Below are 8,287 nucleotides of genomic sequence, written 5' to 3'. Positions count from 1 at the left end.
GCAGTGATGCCGATGTGCCGCGGGGCCGTCTGTTGGCAGGTCCACCATGGGGACCCTCGTTTCTTCATCCCGTGGCAGGAACTCTGACCAGCTGGTTAGGGTAGCAGCCGCCAGGTCTCCCCTGTCAGCCTGTGATCCGCCCCTTTGTAATTATTAAGTATCTGTGGGGAGATATTTTGGGACTACGCAAATAGCCCATTTCTTGTGATATTTTCTCCTACCGACTCCAACATCCGTTGATGATTCTGCCTTCAGCAATTGCTATTGTGGTGCTTGCAAACGATGGTTTTCTATTTCCATCTTTCCTCCCGCACTTATTAATTGGAAGTCTACTGTAGGAAACAACTCTCCTGCTCTCTGTTAATCCATCCAACTCGTTTTCATCTCACAGACGTGGGGCTTACCCAGCGGGCAGTTCGCGGCTGTTCTCATCGCGACGGGTCCCAGGCTGGGCCTCTGGGTGCCTTGTTTAAGGCCGCCCTCGATGGAAGTCCACTCTTCTGAGCTGGGTCAGTCGGCCTTCTCTAGGGATCTCAGGACTCATCTCTCCACCTGGACACCGGCCCAGGTGAAGGTGGTCATCCTTAGAGGTGGTTGACTCTGGAGTTGACCAGCCCCCTCCGCCTCAGCAGCCACCAAAGCGCGAAGATATCCCCCTAAGCCCTGTCCCTGGAGCACAGAGCCCCCCGCCGTGGCCCTCTCTCCCACCTGCCGTCCCAGCCCACTCCAACAGTCCCCACCTGCTGTCGCCCCACTGGGGTCCTGTGGAGCGGCCTGCCCAGCCTGCGTGGGCTTGCGTGGTCCCGAGAAGACACCTGCTCCCAAGGGGTCTGCCTTTTATGTATTTATTTTTAGGGTTTCAGAGCTCGCATAGGGTCATCTCCATTCTTTTTTTAACGTGTTCTTTTTAGGTGTACAGGACAGTAGAGTGTGTTTTGACCTGTCATGTGGGCGTGGAGTGTCACTTCCCATTCTTGTGGGGTACATGGTGGGAGTCACACTGTCGATGAGCACAGGAAAGTGCTGTCCCATTCATTCTACTGTCTTTCCTACAGCCATCCCCCTCCCTTCACATTACTCCCCTTTGTCTCATCCAATGAACTTCTATTCTCCCCTTCCCCCTTATGGTGTGTTAGCATCTGCATATCAGAGAGAATATTCAGCCTGAGGGGATTGGCTTATTTCACGTACATGATGATCTCCAGTTCCACCCATTTACTGGCAAATGCCATGATTTCTTTCTTCTTTATGGCTGAGTAATATTTCATTGTGTATATATAGCACATTTTCTTTATCCAGTCATTGAAGGGCACCTAAGTGGGTTCCATAGTTAGATTATTGTGAATTGAGCTGCTATACACATATCAGTGGTTTCTAATTTAATTCCATTATGATTTGATAGAATGCAAGATATCATCTCTATTTTTTGTATTTGCTAAGAATTGCTTTGTGATCTAAGATATGGTCTATTTTAGAGAATAATCTGTGTGCTTTTGAGAAGAAAATGTATTCAGTCATTGACGAATGAAATAGTCTATATGTCTGTTACCTAAATTATCAATTGCATTCTTTACAGTGTCCCTGAAGTTTTCCAGTTTTTCACCATTTAGGGGGACAGTAAGGACCACCACCAATGCAGACACACAGCACTCAATCCAATAGACCCCACTATGATGTCTTCAATGTTAATTGTCACAATAAACAGAAAGGATGTGATCAGTTATCACCTAAAATAAAAACAGCCTGCAAATGAGAACCAAGGGAAACAGATAAGTGAGAAAAATATGTACATATATAAAGTAAAAAAAAATTAAAAGTAAAAATAAAAGAATACAAAACAAATTTGAAACATACTAATTAAACATCCTAGTCCTCAAAATACTGATCCATGAAAAAACCTGTTTCCCTTGATTTTCTTTCTCTCTTTTCTTCTGCAAACAGCCAATCTCTATTGTTTTCTCTTTTATTCTTACTGAATTTTATACTTCGATCTTCTCTCCTCTTCCCTCGTAATCCTCATATTCATCACATCCTATATCACTCTGTTCTCTCCCTGTCCAACATTCAAAATTATGAACACTTTTGCAAACTTACTGTTGTTACTGTAGGCAAAACTGCTTTTGAGGACCTCCATTCATATGGTACATCAATTTCAATACTTTCACTTTCAGCCTACAGTGTCTTTGCTTGTAAGCTGTGTCTCTTGCAAATGATATGTCTATTCTGATAGCCTATGTCTTTTAATTGGAAAGTTGAGGCCATTTATATTTATTGTTATTATAGAGAAATGTTTATTAATTCCTGGCATTTTAACTTATTTATTGTGTTTAATTTTCTTATTTGCTTAGCTACTCTTCTAATGAGATTTGTTCTTCTGTGAGCTCTGAAGTTTGTTTTTAATATCTTCTGTATGCATTATTTCTTCAATCAAGCTCTGTGGTACCAGTTTAGTAGTCATAAAATCCTTTCGTTTCTGCTTATCTTGAAAGGTTTGTATTTCATCATCAGTTTGAATGATAGCTTTGTGGTCTGGGTTGACCATTGTTTTTTTCTCAGAACCTGAACACATGGTTCCAAGCCCTTCTGGCTTTTGGGGTTTGTGCTGAGAAATCAGAACTGATTTTGATTGGCTTGCCAACCGGATTCTCTTGAGGCATTTAAAGTTCCATCCTTGTTTCTGTAGGTTAGGCACTTTAGTTGTGTTGTGGAGAGAGATTTTTTCTGATCTTATTTACTTGGGGTCTAAATGCCTTTTATATTTGGATACCCACCTAATTTGCAGGATTTGGAAAATTTTATTTTGTTGTTTCCCACTAGTTTGCTATCACTGCCTCCTCAATTCCAGTGATTCTTAAATGTGGTCTCGTTTTCCCAGAGTTCTTGTATTTGCTGATCACAGTTACTTTTTTTTCTTTAATGCTGTCTTAATACTCTAGGCTGGCCATCTGTCTTCCGGCTCTGAGGGTCTGTCTTCAGCATGGTTTACTGTATTAGAGAGACTTTTAACTGAACATTTTTATTTAATTATCGTGTCTTTCATTTCCAAGCTTTCTGTGTGGTTCTATTTCAATATTTCTATCCCCTTATTGGATTTCTCTTTCATGTTTTGTACTGACTTCCTTAATGCACTCAGTTTTTTTCTGTGTTCTCTTGGAATTCATTGATCATTTTTGTAATGACTCGCTTGAATTCCTTATTTGATATTTCATCTACTTCGATGTTTTGGGGATCATTTGCTGGTGAGTTGTAAATCTTAGGAGGTGTCGTATTAGCTTGCTTGCTTATATTTCTTGTAATAGGCTGTTTTTAGGCCACAAAGCAACTCTAAGCAAATAGAAAAAAATTGATATGATTCCTTGCATCTTCTCAGATCATCATGGAATAAAATTAGCAATCGACACAATCAGACCTACAGAGGCTGTCTCGACACATGGAGGTGGAACATTACTCCTGATGATGAATGGGTGATATGAGAAATCATGGGAGACAGGGGAAAATTCTTAGACTCTAATGAGACTATTGACACAACCTACCCAAACCGGTCTACAGGGAAAGTTCATAGCTCTGAGTGCCTATATTTGAAAATCAGAAAGATTCCAAATAAACCACCTAATGATGCATCTCAAGATTCTTGAAAAAGAAGAATAAACCAATTTCAAAACCAGAAGGAAGTACATAATTAAGATCAGAACCAAAACCAATGAACTTGAGGATAAAAAAATACAAAAGATTGATGAAACAGAGTTGGCTCTTTGAAAAGATAAATATTATTGATGATTCCTTAGCCAAACTAACCAAGAGAAAAACCAAATTAATAAAATTACAGATAAAAAAAGGAAAAATCGCTACTGACATCACAGAAATCCAGCAGATCATTAGGGACTATTTTGAGAAAATTTACACACCAATAAACTGAAAAACCTAGAAGAAATGGATATATTTCCAGACCCCCACAACTTGCCCAAATGGGATCAAATGGACGTAGAAAACCTTAGAAGATGCATAACTAGCAATGAGATATAAGCAGTAATAAAAAGTCTTTCAACAAAGAAATGCCCAGGAACAGATGGATTCTCAGCTGAATTCTACCTAAACTTTAGAGAAGAAATAATGCCAATACTCCTCCAATTATTCCACAAAATAGAAAGGGACTGAACACTTCCAGATTCATTCTATGAAGCCAGTATCAAATTCATACCCAAACCAGATAAGGACACATTGAAGAAATAAACCCACAGACCAACATCCCTGATGAACATAGACACAAAAAGAATTGATAAATCAGCAAACCACGTTCAACAGCGTATCAGAACGTCGTACCCCATGGTGAAGCTGGTTTTGCTCCAGAGATGCAAAGATGATTTAATATACACCAATCAATAAATGTGAAGAAATCAGAACTGACAAGATCACTCGGTAGTCTCAATAGATGCAGAGAAGGTCTTCGACAAGATCCCATACCCATTCATGATAAAACCATGAAGAAACTAGGGATAGAAGGAACTTACCTCGATGTGATAAAGGCTATATATAAAAAAGCCAAAACTAACCTCAGAAAATGGGGAAAACCTGCAAGCATCTCCTTCAAAATCTGCAACAAGACAGAAAGTTCACTGTCACCACTCCTACTTCAGATGGGGTCAGAGAGTCTATCAGAGCAGGTAGGTGAGAGGAGGCTACAAAAGGGATGCAGTAGGAGAGAAAGAACTCAGACCATCACTGTGCAGATGATATGATCCTATACTTAGATGATCCAAACAAACCACCAAAAGAAGGTTAGAGCTAAGAAGCCAATTTGGCAAAGTAGCTAGTTATAAGATCAACCTGCAAAGATGAATAGCTTTCTTCCATACCAACAATGAATACTCTGAGAAAGAAATCAGAAAACATTCCATTCACAATAACTAAACAAAGAGAACCTAGGAACAAATCTGACCAAGGAGGTGAAAGACATCTCCAAGGATGACCATAGAACCCTAAAGAAAGAAGCGGAAGAAGGCACAGGGGATGGAGAGACCCCATGTGCATGCACAGGCAGAGTTAATACTAGTAATGGCCACACCACCAAAAGTGATATAGTGACCAATGCCATCCCGGCCAAATACCAATGGTGTTCTCCACAGATCTAGAAAAGACAGTCCTGATGTTCATCTGGAAGAATAAAGGACCCAGAATCCGCAAAGCAATTCTAAGCCAAAAAAGCCATGCTGGAGGCGTCACTGTGCCTGACTTGAAGTCATACTGTGAGCTACAGTAACAGAACCCCCTGGTTCTGGCACAAAGGAGACCCTCATTCCAGTGAGACAGAGGAGAAGGCACGGGGCAAACCACATGGATACGGTCACCTGATCCTTGACAAAGGTGACCCAAACACACACTGGAAAAGGACAGTCTCTAGCAAATGGTGCTGGACAACTGGCTATTTATATGTTGAAGGGTGAAACTACACCTTTCTCTCTCACCCTGCACAGAAATCAACTCCAACTGGATCAAGGACCGAAGCTTTGTAAGTCCTCTAAGAAAACGTAGGTCAACTGTCCAGCTTGAAGACAATTTAGGTCTACTTTCAGCTTGAAGAAAACGTAGGTCAACTGTCCAGCTTGAAGAAAACGTAGGTCAACTGTCCAGCTTGAAGAAAAACGTAGGTCAACTGTCCAGCTTGAAGAAAACGTAGGTCAACTGTCCAGCTTGAAGACAATGTAGGTCAACTGTCAGCTTGAAGACAATGTAGGTCAACTGTCAGCTTGAAGAAAACGTAGGTCAACTGTCCAGCTTGAAGAAAACGTAGGTCAACTGTCCAGCTTGAAGAAAACGTAGGTCAACTGTCCAGCTTGAAGAAAACGTAGGTCAACTGTCCAGCTTGAAGACAATGTAGGTCAACTGTCCAGCTTGAAGACAACGTAGGTCAACTCTCAGCTTGAGGAAAACGTAGGTCTACTTTCAGCTTGAAGACAACGTAGGTCAACTGTCCAGCTTGATGACAACGCAGGGCAGCTGTCCAGCATGAAGACAGTGCAGGGCAACAGCTCTGTCCATAGGAGCCCTGAAGCTCAGGAAACAACAGGAAGAGTTAAAACACGGACACGGCACATGGAAAAGTCTCTGTGTGAAACAAAAGTACCACAGAATGGGAGGAGCTCTTGGCCAGCTTCTCTTCTGACAAACGATTAAGATCTAGAATATATAAAAAAAGCTCAAAAAACTTTACATCAAAATACTGCGCTCGCTGCGGCAGCACATACACTAAAACTGAACGATTCAGAGAAGACTAGCATGGTCGCTGAGCAAGGCTGACACGCCAATCCGTGAAGCGCTCCGTATGTTTGACAATGCTCAGTGAAGTTAGCCTGTCCCCAAACCAAGTGCCCAATGATTTCTCTGACATAAGGAGGCTGATTCACAGTGCGTAAGGAGGGGAGCATGGGGGGAATAGAGGACTCTAGACAGGGCAGAGGGGTGGGAGGGAGGGAGGGGGCAGGGGTCATTAATGATGGTGGAATGTGATGGACATCATTATCCAAAGTACAGGTATGAAGACACGGATGGTGTGAACATACTGTGTAGACAACTAGACATATGAAAAACTGGGCTCTATGTGTGTGATAAGAATTAGAATGCATTCCGCTGTCCTGTATTAAAAAATTAATACTTAAAATTACATAAAAATCACACACCCAAAACAAAAAGAGCATGTGGAATAGAGCAGTGTGGTAAGGAAGGAGGGGCACAACCTAGAGGCCTCTCCCACCCAGGACAGGCCTTTGTAAGCAAGACACCTGGAGCTGCATGTCTACCTGTCAATCTAAAATACCAAACTGCACTGCCGTCATTTGACCTGAAAATACTTACAGTTCTTCATACACTACCTTGTAGGAAATTGTATTGAAAGGTAAGAGAAGTAAAAAACAAAAAAAGAAAGAAAGAAACCAGTGGTGATATTAAATATCACCATGTTTACCAAGATTCAGTCATTTTTCAGACTTTACAAAAAAGAAAAACTTTAGAAGTTTTTTGTTTTGTTTTGTTTTAAATAAAGTAAATAGGAATCTAAGTTGCGTTTTCTGGTGAAGATATTTTAGCAGACATTTTCTGTAATGTAATATTTATTTTATTTTTATTTTATTGGCATGATCACATGTTCAATATTCAATAAAATAAAACAGTTAATCTTAAAAAAAGAAGAAATGCAAATGGCCAACAAATGCGTGAAAAACGTGCGACATCGTTAGCAATCAGAGAGATGCAAGTCAGACTACACCCAGTCTTCAGGGGTCCACATCACGACACCGCTGGAGGGGAGGAGGAGAAACAGGGATGCGCTGCACTGTCGGCGGGACGTGAACTAGTGCAGCCCCTGGAAGTCCATGTGGTGGCTCCTCACAGACTGGGCTTGGCCCCCACATGGCCCCACTGTTCTGCTTCCCGGGATTTATCCTGAGAAGGAAGCCATCTTCTGCAGCGAGACACGCACACCCACATTTATGGCAGCATAGATCCCAACAGCCAGACCATGGAGCCAGCCTAGGCGTCCATCAGTGGGTGGACGGATAAGAAAAATGGGCTGTGTGCACACACAATGGAGTTCTACTCAGCCCTGAAAAAAAATGAAGCTACGTCATTTTCAGGAGAATGGATGGAACTAGGGACCATCATGTTAACTCAGAAGGTCAAGGGTCGTGTGTTGTCTCGTAGGTGGAAGTAGAGAGGAAAGGAGAAGGAAAGGTGGGGGACCCCTAAAAATCAGAGATCAGCAGAGCAAAGCCCCGAGGGGCGGGAGCTGGGAGGGAGAAGGGGGTGGTGAGAGTGTGCTGGCCAGACTGTTGTACTGTCCACATGTGGGTGTGCACCACAGATCTCACCCCTGCACAGCTGCCATGCACCTGTTCTGTCTGCATGTGGGGGTGTGCACCACAGATCTCACCACCTGCACAGCTTCCATGCACCTGTTCTGTCTGCATGTGGGGGTGTGCACCACAGATCTCACCACCTGCACAGCTGCCAGGCACCTGTTCTGTCTGCATGTGGGTGTGCACCACAGATCTCACCCCTGCACAGCTGCCAGGCACCTGTTCTGTCCACGTGTGGGTGTGTGCCCACAGATCTCACCACCTGCACAGCTGCCAGGCACCTGTTCTGTCTGCATGTGTGGGTGTGCACCACAGATCTCACCCCTGCACAGCTGCCAGGCACCTGTTCTGTCTGCATGTGGGTGTGCATCACAGATCTCACCCCTGCACAGCTGCCAGGCACCTGTTCTGTCTGCATGTGGGTGTGCACCACAGATCTC

General features: G+C 42.9%; 1 non-coding gene across 1 annotated transcript; it reads left to right on the top strand.

The window, feature by feature from the left end:
• The first annotated feature begins 6,219 nt into the window (after positions 1-6,219).
• Positions 6,220-6,325, top strand: LOC120888728 (U6 spliceosomal RNA). The gene has a single exon (XR_005732421.1). It is a non-coding gene; the product is annotated as a U6 spliceosomal RNA (small nuclear RNA).
• The last annotated feature ends 1,962 nt before the right edge of the window (positions 6,326-8,287 follow it).

This window comes from Ictidomys tridecemlineatus, chromosome 6 (assembly GCF_052094955.1).
Source record: "Ictidomys tridecemlineatus isolate mIctTri1 chromosome 6, mIctTri1.hap1, whole genome shotgun sequence".
NCBI classification, from domain to species: Eukaryota; Metazoa; Chordata; class Mammalia; order Rodentia; family Sciuridae; genus Ictidomys; species Ictidomys tridecemlineatus.
Note: the sequence above shows the minus strand (reverse complement) of the source record. Positions and strands in the feature narration are given on the sequence as shown.